Source organism: Leuciscus leuciscus (assembly GCF_965113295.1).
Source record: "Leuciscus leuciscus genome assembly, chromosome: 2".
NCBI classification, from domain to species: Eukaryota; Metazoa; Chordata; class Actinopteri; order Cypriniformes; family Leuciscidae; genus Leuciscus; species Leuciscus leuciscus.
The window spans coordinates 54,252,741-54,267,740 of NC_138726.1; the positions used below are offsets into that span (position 1 = coordinate 54,252,741).

Below are 15,000 nucleotides of genomic sequence, written 5' to 3' on the forward strand. Positions count from 1 at the left end.
ATTGCTGCCAAATGTCGTGCTGTTTCTGGAAGTGGGGACGCTTATTTTTAACAAGGTCCCCGATCAAATCAGTCCAACCTTGAAAGAGTCTGCGTCACATTTCAGTACAGATTCCTTTTTGATCCTGACACAATGCAATTTAGCCTTTGGGAACGGGCTGTTATTGAAGGACAGGGCAGTGACAACTGTATAAGGGTCAGAGAGAGAGAGAAATATGGTTCACAGATAGATAGTTGATAGATAGATAGTTGATAGATAGATAGATAGATAGACAGACAGACAGATAGATAGATAGATAGATAGATAGATAGATAGATAGATAGATAGATAGATAGATAGATAGATAGATAGATAGATATCAGTGTGTATCCATCAAATCTGTTTATCACACTATCTACATGTATGCCAAAAGCTGCTTGTTTCCTTGCGATCAATACACACATCTTTATTTCTTTCTCTACATGAATGGGCAGATCATATTTTTGCCATTCTTTACTCGTCCGTAATTTTTTCCAGGAAATCTATCGATAAATGTTTTCCTGCAGAAAGACTGGAAACCCTACGGGCCTGGATCTGTCAGTATGAATATGTTGAGCTGTGTTAGTTTTATGTGCATGAAGGGAAGCTGTTTGCGTGTGAAGGGAGTTTAAATATAGCTTATTATTTTTACAACCGTTCTAAAAACATGTTTATGTTTAAATTTAAATGTGTTGTGTTATACTTTTATAGACTCCACAGTATGCATCCATGCAAACCACGAACATACTGTACACACAAACATATATGCACACAACCAGCATGTACTTGCAACCGCACTCACCGCTTTGCACGCACATCCATCACCCAGGAGACACACACACACACACACACACACACACACACACACACACACACACACACACACACACACACACACACACACACACACACACACACACACACACACACACACACACACACACACACACATGCGTGCTCATGAACACACACGTGTCTTGAGTCCGTCTGCACAGCAGGAATAAGTACCAAACTATATGTACACAAATCCCATGCTCTTTGTAACTCCAGTTTACTTTTGACAGAACATGTTTTAAAGATTGACAGTACTCAAATACAGTACAGTCATAATACTCTTTCATATATCATTTATTCTAGTTGACGTTTTTATGTATTACTTAGGACATGAGCAAGGACTTATTTATTGGAGCTTATAATTAAACAAAAACACCAATGTATCTCGTAACAAAACAACTCAATAATTTGACTACTTGACTAGACATTTTAAATAACACCAGCTGATGTTCAATTATTTTAATGTCAGTAAGAGAGCATATAATACCACCATTGTTTTCCCTGGACGTATGTAAGACCTCGTTGAACATTTAAGTGACATCACTTTGCCTGAGTGATTTTAACAGACTCTGATTGAACGTTCTTCATTGTTTTGTTGTTTGGGGGTTTTGTTGGAGAGGTAATAACTGCTAATCACTACTGTTTCTCTTTAATAAAGACTTCAGCAGCCGTTCTGTCTACACTTGATTTAAATAACTGTAAGTGTGTGTGGATAGAGGGGTTTTCTGTCTGTCTGTCTGTCTGTCTGTCTGTCTATCTAGTGTTCGATCATTTTATATGTGCTGAAGGAAACTTTACAGAGTGCTGGACTCCTGCATTGTCAATGGAAATTAATATTGTGTTGTTATTTCCATCAAGAGGTTCATACATTTTTGACCAAGAACTTGTATTGACAATGCAGTCCAGCACTCTGTAAAGTTTCCTCCAGCACATCCCAAAGACTTTCAATGAATTTAAGGTCTGGACTTACTAACACTTTTGCTCAATTTAAAGCATGTGTGGCCAAACAAAGTTTCTGTTTGGATTTAAATATAGGCATGATTGGTCTATGATTGGATCATTATTGCAGTGATTATTATGTTTCTAGCATGTTGTATATATGTTTGGCAAAAGTTCGTCTAACCCTAATTGGTGGAGTGTGTAGCTTTTCATTTCTCAAACATCCATGTAGGAAGACACATCATGATCATGTTCCAGGATGACGATGTCAAGATTCATCAGGCTCAAACTGTGAAAGAATGGTTGGGAGGAGCATGAAGAATCAGTTTCACACATGAATCGGCTCCTCTGAGTCCAGATCTTAAATTTATTGAAAGTCTTTGGGATGTGCTGGAGGAGACTTTACAGAGTGCTGGACTCTTGCATTGTCAGTACAAGATCTTGACTAAAAACTGATGCACCTCTTGATGAAAATAACAATAACATTTATTTCCATCAAAAGCAGCGGCGGTTTCTTCATTAGGGCGATCGGGCGACGCACCACCAAAGTGTGAAGGGGACTTTTTCAATCACAATCTCATTCAACCACAGAGTTACGCTAGCAGTCACTCACTGTTGTTCTGCCTCTGGATATAGTCCAATCAGCGCCAAGTCACGTTCTGTGGAGTACCGCCTCTTTTATTCTGCGCAATTATTCTGACTAAAATATACATTAGCACTAAATTATAAATATATTTAGCTAAAATATTTGTTGTTGAATATTTATTGTTGTTGGTGAACATAAATGTGCTAGAGAATTTCAAACCTACATGTGTATGATATTATGATATTAGCTTTGTTTGTTTTTGTTTTTTTAAGTTTAGTAAATTTAACTACTTCTTAAAAAAGCATTATTTTGTTTTTAGATTGTAATGTTGCAATGTTAGAATGTAATGGGATTTGACCCCTTTTTTGGATAGACTGCAGATAGACATTGATCCATCAATTAAGGTTAGAAGAACTGTTGCCAAACATATAATATGCTACACTGTAAAAATAAAAGGTGCCTGGAGGAACCTTTTGGGGTTCTTCACTTTGCCACACCGGCGGAACCGTCTGTAGATCCTCTAGGCACCCTTTAAAAAGGGGCAGTTCTCTGAGGAACCACACAGGTTTCCTGAGGAACTCTTATATAAGGCACTGTGTGGAACCACTGTGGGTGCCTCCAGGAACCAAATTTCAATTTTATTTTATTTGTATTAAATTAATTTCATGTTGTTAGTTACCACCATTGACTTCTATTATAATAAACAAACTGAACCAAATACAAAATAAGAATTGTTTATTACATATTTTAGATCCATTTTAATACATACACTTCCATGCACTTGAAAAAAAAAGCTAGTAATAGATTAATATCAATGATTACACACACACAAAAAAATAGTATAATACATAAGTAACATGAATAATCAACCATGTGTATACAATAGGCTACACAAGAAAAGACATCTCAACAAAATGCATGGAAAACACATGTTCCATGTAATAAATCAATGTAAAAATTACAATTTTGACTAATTAAAAATGTCCATCTTCACTTAATTTTAAAACATGTGTTTCAGTCCGCTTGTTAAGTCTGACGTCACTGTTTCCAAGTCCAAAAGCTCTATCAGATGCCAAAAACAAACAACAAACAGTGCTAATATACACTCATTGTGCTGTAATATTCCTGAAAATTAGGATCCTAACCTTTATCTCTATTCCGAAATCTCAGATGGTTTAGTTATTCAGCTATTTTGAATAATAAAATGTTGAAGTCTGGAATGCCGTGAGACTGGAGACTGAAATGTACACTATGGCTTTTGAAAAGCTTAAATGTGTGACTTGAATCAACAGTTCCCATAAATGGTTGTTGAGTATTCTCAATATCTAGAAACAAGATAGAGGAAGTAGAAGTAGAGGCTTTGACCCGGAAACAGTATTCCTTATGTCACAACAAGCAGAAAACATTTTCCATTTTAACAGAGTTAAGGTGCAGTAAAATTATCTGTTGTTCTGTGAATGTTCACTGGTGAATTCAGTCATTTCAATAAGAATCCACACGATCGGCAATTTTGTGTGGTGCTTCATACATTACATCGCTACACTGCTGACAATGGTCAATGGACCTTTTTGCCTGTGTAATTTCATGAAATTCACAAATGTGATGCACCTTTACTCGCTGCAACATAAAATGCAATCAATTATAAAATCTTCTCAAGGGACACGTGAGGTACTTAACGAGTTAGAAAAGTGAAAAGGTGCATCAGCTTCATTTCGGTTTGTTTTTCCTCTTTTCTGGTGGATGGTCCAGGCACTTCAGTGATTTTCAGTCTACAGGAGGATTTTTATTCTTGATCAAACTTGTATTTCAGCTTACCGAGATCCCTGCAAAGTACAAAATTTACTGTTAGTAAGGTTATTAAAGTTATTAAATAATTTCCTCAGCCTTGTGACGTTCCAAACCTGTTTGACTTTCTGTCTGTGGAACCCGAAAGCAGATCTCAGGCATAATACAACCCGTCACCATTCAATATCACTGCATGAAACACAAGCATAACATTTTTTTGTAATTCATTCAAACTATTCTTATGTACACTTGTCTAGTTCAATTCAATGCAACAATTTATGTAAAAATGGTTAAGCTCCAAAAATGTGCCAGAAAAGATCCTAAAAATAATCAATGAGGTCTCAACTCATGTGTTATGAGTTGTGTTGTAAGTCTTCTGAAGCCATATAATAGCTTTTTCCTTTTTTTTTTTTTTTTTCGAAAAAGACTAAACTTGAAGTTATAATTCAGGGTTCAAATGTCTCATATTCAAATGCGTATGATTAAGGTATAGCCTATAAAAATGCATAGCATTATTAGCTCCAAACCTGTGATATTATTTTTCTGAGTAACATGAATGAGATTTGAGAGCATGAGGGAAGATTTTCAGAGAATAACTGATTAAAAAACACAAGTACACAGTCAAACAATACAATTTCACACAGAGAAAGTTCATAGTAATAAAGTACGTGCATGTGGTGTAGGTAACTTACTGTAATTCAATGTTGCCTCTGAAATGTTCAGATTATTTTAGAAATGTAATGGTTGTTCTGGGGAAACAAAAGAACAAAGCTGATTATTCACAACATAATATTAATTGACCAGTAAATGGCTTTAAAATGGTATTTGAGAGAATGAGGGCACCTGTAGTAAGTAAAGTTAGGCTAAACAAAAACAGACCAAACTATATTAACCTGCTTTTGTTATTCATAACAAACGCCAATGACGACAGCAGGAATCAGCTAAATTAGTTAGGCTATATCAGCAATTTGAAGACACAGTTTTACAGAATATGTTGAATTGAATGACTAAATCTATCTAAGACAATAAGTCAATAATTTCCATTTGTTCATTAACTTACGTTAGATAAACGTAGTTAGCATCGCGGCTAAAACCTTCATACCAGTTACTGTGCAATAAACGAGTGGTAAACACTGTAAAAAAGTAGTAATGTATAATACATTTAGTTTATATATATGTGTGTTTGAATATATAGTGAGTAGACTCTGTATTTATATTTATTTGGCGAGTTTACAAACCTTGTAACGGAGAGCCGAACAAACGGCGGAAGCTTTGATGAGAGGAGCCGTTACTTCCCCGATGACGTGGATCAGCTGAGCTTTGTTGCGCGCGAGCAGCGCGAGGATCACTGAAGCGACGACAGTAGAGGAATAGCAGCAGTTTCGTGACAGAATAAAACTTTTCTCCTCCTGGTTCTTCTTCTTCAAATAATAATTTATGAAGAAGTAGGTAAAAATTATTATTTTATTACTATTATTTATTCAATAATAATTAATGAATTCGTATTATTAATATTATTATAGTGTTGTTGTTTATGGTTTAAATTAATCAATAAAATAGGCCTATAGATAATAAATAAATGTAAGCTACCTAGGTGAAAAAGACGTAGGCTACTGTTAAATGTATTAAAAATGCATTAAAGTATTTGTATTGTAGGCCTACTAAAAACACACTCAAGTACAGTACATTTTTAATAGTACGTCTTTTTCACCTGGGTATGTATACTGAATCAAACTTAAGTAGCCTATAATAATAATAATAGGATAATAATAATCTCATTCTGGCCTCACAGAACCATTGGGCTCCTCCAGATGCTGGCTTTAACATAAGAGATCTTCCAGGAACCACTTAAATGTTAAAAGATCTTCCAATAACCCTTTTATCGCATTCAAGTTCCTCTATTTTCCCCCACAGCACTTCGAGGTCTCATGGTAATGAAAAGGTGACTCCAGAACCTCTGAACTAAATACAAAGTGCTTAAAGGATCCCATAAGTTCCAGCAAGAACCTCAAAGATTGTCAATGCTCCTCCAGTAACCCTACTATGAGAAAGAGCTTTGAGGCACTTAAATTACATTTTGAAGTTCCTTGAGTATCCGACAGGATATTTGAGGCTCCTTTAGTTTTTACAGTGTAGAAACATAATAATCACTGAAATAATGATCCAACCATTGACTCCTCATTAACTCTCTGTAATTCTTCTCCTCTGTCGCTGCCTGTGTTGTTCCCATCCCATCTCAACGTCTCGAGATGTTAGCTGGCAGATTGCAGCTCCATTAGCTTGACTCTCTCTGTCTACTTCTCTCCATCCTCTTCCAGAATCCATCCATCCATGCTCACTCTTCATTAATCTGTTTTTCCCATCTTTATTTTTTGTTGGATGGAGGAGTGTGAATGTGTGCGTGGACTCCCCCGAGTTCTGTTTGTGCTGACTCAACACACATTCACTTATAATTCAGACTCCTGTCACAGACTGATTCGCAAGGCTTGGGATTTCGTCTAATTGCATTGTGAGGCCCCCTGCGACGTTCCTGCGGATGAGCGGGGCCGCTCTGTGCTTTCAGGGACTCCCTCGTCAGCAGAAAAACTGATGGGCGGGACGGCAGAGAGGGAGGGGGAGGCGTGGTGCGGTCGTGACGGGACCCAAGTGTCTCTGTGGGAGAACAAAGTGTAATTAAAAGACTCATAATGGATTTATTAATGAATTAAACATCCAGGAGCGTGTGTGTGTGTGCATTCAGCATATGCTAACACCACTTCAATTTCATATGCTTTCTGCATGGATGAATAAGCAAGAGTACATTCTTTAACAGTTCTACAGCTTCCTTAACTTTTGCCTTACGCTAACAGTTAAAATCCAATTAACACACTATTCCTGACCGTGATTTGTGAGGCTTCGTGCGAGTTTAAAAATCTTGAGTCACCCTTTTTCACATCTGTTTGGTTTTATCTCACAGTTTTTCTTGGAGAAGTTATGGTAAGCAATATTGTTTCAGAGGTTTATGTCTTTTTTCAGCGCCATCAAATTCAGACTGTTCGTAGAGAAACTCTGTCATTAAAACTGCACTTTTGTCCATTTGAATTCATAATGTTCTCTGAGATCCACTTATAATGTGATCAAGATTTTGACACGAAAAAGCATCCTTATTTAGAAGTAATAAGTTCAATCCTGTTTTTGAGCCTTTCTTTCAAACACTCACTTTGATGGCAGTGTCGCATTCAAGACTTGGAAGTAAACCCACTGCTATGATTGGGTAACAGTAACATATTAAAATAATTTTCAACCGTCCCTGAATTGTTTTGAAAACTTCCAATGTTAAAAATATCTTGTTACATACTGTAGTTGAAACATTTGTTTTACATATGTGTTATAAATTTTGTTTGTGGCGAATAAAGTAGGATCACAAGGAAGGCAATACAAAGACTGGATTTTTCCACAACGTGGCACTTCAAAACGTCTGTAATCCTCTATGGTTTTGTTGCTCAAGTAATCCTGTCTTTGCGTCTGTCTCGTATTTACTACTACAGGACATGTGCGAATCGGTGGGCGGGGCTAAAGAGGAAATTATGTAGAAGTGGGCGTCGATCTTCTTCTGCAGAGGCGGTCTTTCGTAATGTGACAAATTCCGAAACAAGTCGTTTTCTGATCTTGGTTTCAATAAAAGCTGTTTTTGGACTAACGAGGAAGTTCTGAAATTTATGGATGTTTTTATAGTATAATGACGTCTTATATGTCATTTCAATTTCTCAATTCATGACTCTTTAAATACGACTAAACGGCATTGGCATGCTCCTTTATGTTCAGTACATTTAATCTAGTTGTCCTCTTTACCAAAATTTATTTAGATTTACACATTCATATTCAAATAATTGTTCGTATTTAGACCATGTTAGGCACTTAATGAACTTTTGTGACTGATAGAAAGGCTGAATACCTTGCAGTTTGTCAGCTTTGAATGGGAAGCCTAAATGTGTCTTGGCATGTCCTCTAAATTCACCATTAGCTCTTTCCAAGGTCACTGGCTGTGTGGTAAACACAGCGTCTGAAATATAATTGACTTTTTTTACTGCAGGTCACCCTGCTACTGTTCCTAATACGTTCTTTGATTTGCCATATAAATGTTAAATGGCAGTCGAGGGAGGAAGCAGGAGATGTATTTGAGCGTGCTTATGGAGAGGTTAGCATAGCGTGTCGCTGCCCTGTTGAGGGCAATGATTTTGGCGTTGGCAACTGAGTGGAAAAATGAAAGAATGAAGCGAGAGAAGGAGATGAAGGAGATGAAGGAGAAGGAGAGACGGGCTGTCCTCTTGCATTCTTATAGATTTATTTAAAATACTTAAATAAAAAAAAGAATTTTCCTCTAAATGAGCTTAGAGAACAAGGACATGCTGTTTTAATATCATTGAAAATCTTTCTCCCTCTATTTTTTCTTTCATTGAAAAGCAATGACTTCTTTTTTTTCCCCACACTAACTAAATCCTCTGGGATGAAGTCAGGCAATTAGTTGTGTTTTGTCCAGAATTCCAAGACTGTAATTATTTCATTGATAACCCTCATTATCATTTCATACCGTCAGGAGCCAGGCTTTAAGAAGCTGCCAAGCTTAGAGAAGGGGGTTTCCAGATCCCCTGAAGGACACACTTAAGGAAAGCCCTTCCCGGTGAAGCCTGGAGAGATTTGTCAGTGGAATACCTGGCAACCCAGATCCCGCATTACCGCAGTGAATCAATGCAAATGTGGCAGCGATGAATGAATCACCTTTGAGGAGAGTGTGAATGAGAGGCGAGGGAGAAAGAGGTGTGGCGGTCACAGGGGGAAGCCTCTGTGTGTGCGCGCGTGTGTGTGTGTGTCTCTGTGTGTGTGTGCGTGTGTGTCTGCAGTCTCTGCAGGGTGTGTTCTCATCATGTCTAAATGAGTGCAAGAAGTTTACATGAATTCAATGCTGACGCATCACAATGTTAAACATGAATCATGTCTTCATGTGATAACAGATTCATCATGAGTGATTCAATTAAGCAATGATGCTCTTACACTCTCTCACATTTCACACACTCATATATATGTCATCTATAGCATTGCAGCTTGTCCTAAAGATCAATAGCGTTCAGAGATAGATTTGTGTGCGTGTGTCAGTTTCGTTGATTTCCTCCTATTGCGTCAGCATGTTCATGCAGCTCTCTTCTTTATAAGCTATAATTGCTCATTTAGTCTGCATTTTGTTTGTATGAATCTTGTCATATCAGTGACTTGATCAGTGATTGTCATGTGTCCTCAGCCCATCACATTATATCACAATTATGTTTCTGATGCTAAAGTTTGTTGGTTGCAATTAATGATGAACAGATGAGTGAAAACAGGGATAAGGTGTGATGTTTTCAGGCTGCTAATGGGACCAAAGAGAAGAATAAGGATTAGATTAAGGACTCGTGAGATTAGCCTGAGGGTGTGTGGTGTAAAAGATGGATGACAGACTGACCTACAGTTAGAAAAGAAGAGGTCAAGATGAGGAAAAGAGGGAAAGACGGCAAGGAGAGCGAAAGGGAAGGAGACGGTACCCAGCAAGCAATAGCCATCAATTAGGTTCATCATAGGTTAACTATAGAATATGGAAGTAAAATAATGACAAATGTTTTTGAAACAAAAAAACTTGTTGAATTGCACTACTTGAAAATATATGCATTGCATTAATATATTAATTGCATTTTAATGCATTGTATTTTCAGGGCTTGCATTTTTATGGGCTGAAATTCAACATGGTTGTATATTTAAGCTGTGAATATTTCAATTCAAAACATTTCACACACGTTTTCATTTTTAAAAATGCAATAATCCATATTCGCCTTTCAGATTTCACTTTCAAAATATTCATTCTGTTTCAAAATACAACCTATAATATTCGACAGGCAATTTTTTGTCCATTTTATATCGCTTTACAAATTCGCTTCCACAGATTCAGGGGTTCAAATTCGACAGAGAATTCAACATTGACATCCGGGAACGGCAGGAATATCAGTAGATTGCCGATTGATGATCTCCATAGCTGTTAGTCGGTCTCACCAGCAGGGGGCGCAAGCGGACGTTGACGAAGAAAACTATAGAGCAACGGGTGAGAGACTCATTCATTCATAGAAACTGATTTACAGAAATGGAGCAAGCGGTCAGTATTTGTGATGATGATCAGGGCCAGTATATATATATATGGAAAAGCTGATAAAGACACAAAAGCTGTGTTTACATTGAAGTCTTCACAGTTAGATTTGCACATGTAAGCAGCTTACTCTACTGTGAATGAGATTATAATGTTATTCCCCGATGCTGATGTACAGATAAAACGTTAAATCTGAGGTAGTAGACATATTTTCTCTCGGTTGTTTAGTTTTCTTAACTTTATATCGCTACGCTGTGCTGCAGAACTGGGGATTCCCTCAATATGTCACTCTCCAGGATTCCCCTGCGGTCTCAGGACACTTAACTCTTAATGCTAAGCGATTCCCAATGAAAAACTGGCATAAAGATGGCTGAATAGACCCGATATAGTCCGGCTATGAGTAACCCACTTCAAGCCAAAATAACCTTGAATTTTGGTTACATGTTGGTTTTGCCAAAATAACATGCGAGATGTACAGTATAATATTCCATCATGTAAGCAAAGTAAACAGTGATTACAAGGTGATTGGTTTCATTTCTTCATTTCTTCCTATCTAATTGATGACTAGTCTATTCTTGGGCTATGGTTTAGACGTCTATTACATTTTCACTGACAGCCCAAATTTTGCCTTGTTTAAGCCTAGACGTCTGGGCTGTGTTCGGACAGCTATTTTTGGACAATTTGGTCTTTTAAGCGCAAAATTGCTTGCTGGGTAGTATGTAAAAATGCTACTTCATTAGCTACTGTTTGTATTTCCCCATCCCTGTCATAGTATGTCCTGTCTGTTCTTGAGATTTGTGAATAATGATTTAGTCTAAGTGATTAGGTTCTTTAGCAGTGATGGTTGTCCAGTTCAGGTGAACTAACACTTTGTGTCATCTGTCACCATGGTGATGCCGGTTGCTTGGGATGATGTCGTCGCATTCCGACATCTCCGGCTGCTTTCCCAGCATGTCGTGAGCAAGTCCTAATTTAAAGCGTCAGAATGAATTCATACACACGATCATTAGAGCAGAACATTTTGCACATCTAAACTCTAAAAGATAAAACACATGATTATGCACATAAGCAGTTGTGGGGTAACAAGTAGCGCAAGTTACTTAATCAGATTACTTTTTCCAAGTAACTAGTAAAGTAACTCACTTTTGAATTGACATAATATTACATACATTTATATCTGAGTTAATTTTTCAAATTAGTAATGCAAGTTACTTTGTTTTCCCATGTATTGACTGACAGCTCTCCTGTCCACATGTTGAGAAAAATCATGAGTAAGTGCAGAGGTGTTGTGTGTGAACACATGATGCTTATTGACTGAATATTTTGTGCAAGTGAGATCAGTCAATGCATGCTCACATTAAGTGTTCCTCAAAATGAATAAAAACAGTGAATGCAAACTCAGAATAGTATGCAAACGTGCAATAAATATGTTAAATAACACAAATGTACTTTATGCATTTAATCTCACTTTATTAATCACTTTATTGCCATCAGCCATATCACCCTGTAGCCCAAGACTGGTTGCCCACTGAAGCTAAGCAGGGCTGGGCCTGGTTAGTACCTGGATGGGAGACCTCCTGAGAAAACCAGGTTGCTGCTGGAAGAGGTGTTAGAGAGGCCAGCAGGGGGTGCTCACCCTGTGGTCTGTGTGGATCCTAATGCCCCAGTATAGTGACGGGGACACTATACTGTCAAAGAGCACCGTCCTTCGGATGAGACGTAAAACCGAGGTCCTGACTCTCTGTGGTCATTAAAAATCCCAGGATGTCTTTCGAAAGAGTAGGGGTGTATCCCCGGCATCCTGGCCAAATTTGCCCAGTGGCCTCTGTCCATCATGGCCTCCTAATCATCCCCATATACTGACTGGCTTCATCACTGTCTCCTCTCCACCAGTAAGCTGGTGTGTGGTGGGCGTTCTGGCGCAATATGGCTGCCGTCGCATCATCCAAGTGGATGCTGCACATTGGTGGTGGTTGAGGAGATTCACCCCTTTCATGTAAAGCGCTTTGAGTGCCGAGAAAAGCGCTATATAAAATATAAATTTAATGAATTAATTAATCAATGTCTGCTGACCTTCGATGATCCAATTTAGCCATATTAATAAGCTAAAATGACTTTAGATCAAACATTACATTTGTGTTTTATTGCTGAAGTAAGAGGCTGCGTCCGATATTCGCATACTGTCTTCGATAGGTACTTGTTTTAAATAAGTAATTACTTCACAACCGCTAAAAAAGTATGCTCTATATATGAATGTAATCTGGACGTACTATATCCGCCATGTTGTCATGATCATGTGACCTACCAGCGTCAGTTACGTACTGTACAGACGTGAATTTATTCATTTATTCACTTTTAGTGCGAAAAGGTATTTACATTTGCCAAAAATATAACTTTTGTTTTGTTTTTGTTGTTAAAAAACAAACAATCAAGCCCAGCCCAGGTGAGAAAAAGTAATGCAAATGTAACGTAACTCAATGCTTTTCATAAGAAGTAAATAAGTAATGCATTTAGTTACTTTTTTAGGGAGTAACCCAATATTGTAACTAAATAGTGTTCCCCAACACTGCACAGAAGTGTCCACTTACGGAAAATAATCTCTGTTTAACTTAAATTGTAGGAGGGGGGAAATGATAGGTGCTCTCTTTTACCTCACCAAAATAAAAATAGTTTTAGAAACAATTTTCTATCAGAAATTACTAGTAAATTTCACAGTTAATTACAATGAAAGGCAAGTACCTAAACTGCATAGCAACAACCACTCACATTCAGAAAATGTCAAATCGAGTCTTAAAACTGTGATTTTGTAAGTGTTTATCCCTGGATTAGAGTCAAGACATGTTAGTCAACCTGAAATAGTATTGCTGTATGTGAATGAAGCACTGAGTAAACGAAAGTGAAGGGAGGAACAAATACGCAGGCCGGCTGTTTTCTTGCTTTTATGACTTCTGACATCACCGCGAGCGAGACGGAGAGATGAAGAAGAACACCTGATTAGCATTGTGTTCATGTCCCACTGCGTGACTCTGACTGGCTGCGAGAGAGAGAGAGCAAAGGAACGTGGGAGAGAAGGAAGGAGAAGGACAGAGCGAGAGAAAGAGCCAGATCAGCATTTTCCAGAGGCCAGGGCACGGGAAAGAAGAGAGACTGGTGGACCCTGGAGGAGAAACAAAGCAGACACACACACACACACGCTAGGCTAATTGCTTCCCTCTCTTTTCATCTCTCTCTCTATTTGCCGACTCTTTGGCCGGGGTTAAAACAGCAGGATGGCAGTGTCAGGAACAACTGTTGTTCTATGGGTAAACTCTGTCTTAGTCTCTGTGTCTCAGCTTAACAATGGAACAATGTTTCCTGACAGAATAGAGCAAGGCTCCTCACAACACATCATGCACCTGTGTACATGCATACTGTATAATATACAGTATGTGTATATGTATATATATATATATATATATATATATGTGTGTCTATATATATATATATATATATATATATATATATACTACAGGGCTGTTGAATGCTTGAATCTGATTGGTTGACAAACATTCTAAGGTGTGCAATTATTTTAAATTATTCTTTATATATATATAAAGCTATCAGCCAATGCTGGGTTAAATTGTTGATGTTGGATATTTAATTGTTAATCATTTATCTAGTTTGCTGGGGTTTTTTTGAAAATCCACTGTAGTGCCATTGAAAGACACCAATAATGTAATAACTAACTAATATTTTTTCGTGTGTGTTTATTTTTTACTTTTTTATTTATTTTTTTTGTTGAAAAAATAGAATAGGATTTTAGTGTTGGCAATTATATTATACAATTCTGGCCATACAATACTGTTCAAAAGTTTAGGGTTAATCTTTTTTGAGAAAATCTAATACTTTTATTCCTCACAACACATCATGCACCTATTTTCTTTTTCTTTTTCTTCTTTTTTTTTTTTGAAGGGTAAAATAGGTGTATACATACTGCATATATGTCTCTCCCTCTCTCTCTCTCTCTCTCTCTCTCTCTCTCTCTCTCTCTCTCTCTCTCTCTCTCTCTATATATATATATATATATATATATATATATACTATGGGGCTGTTGAATGCTTGAATCTAATTGGTTGACAAACATTCTAAGGTTTACAATTATTTTCAATTATTCTTTATATATATATATATATATATATATATATATATATATATATATATATATATAAATATATATATATATATATATATATATATATATATATATAAAGCTATCAGCCAATGCTGGGTTAAATTGATGATTTTGGATATTTAATTGTTAATCATTTATCTAGTTTGCTGGGGTTTTTTTGTTGAAAATCCACTGTAGTGCCATTGAAAGACACCAATAATGTAATAACAATAATATCTATAAATATAATTTTCATTATTCTATAAATGTGGTAACTGAATTCTTCATCTGTACAGTATTATTCAAAACATTTTTTCAGTGTTGGCAATTATATTATCTAATTTTGGCCATACACTACTGTTCAAAAGTTTAGGGTCAATCTTTTTTTTTTTTGAGAAATTAATACTTTTATTCTGCAAGGACACATTAAATTGGTTGACAGTAACATTTATAATGTCATATACATTTACAAAAGATATTTATAATGTTACAAAAGATTTCAATTTCAAATAAATGCTGTTATTTTTTAACTTCTATTCA

The 15,000-nt window shown here is 36.7% G+C and overlaps 1 protein-coding gene and 1 long non-coding RNA gene across 3 annotated transcripts in view; one reads left to right on the plus strand and one right to left on the minus strand.

Annotated features, from left to right (window-relative positions):
* The window catches only part of fgf11a (fibroblast growth factor 11a), an 80,132-nt gene that overhangs the window by 21,954 nt on the left and 43,178 nt on the right, over positions 1-15,000 (plus strand). The gene's annotated exons all lie outside the window — the stretch shown is intronic.
* Positions 3,096-6,439, minus strand: LOC309490815. Its single transcript, XR_014202835.1, has 2 exons — positions 4,279-6,439; positions 3,096-4,200 (listed from the first exon to the last, which is right to left on the minus strand). It is a non-coding gene; the product is annotated as an uncharacterized lncRNA (long non-coding RNA).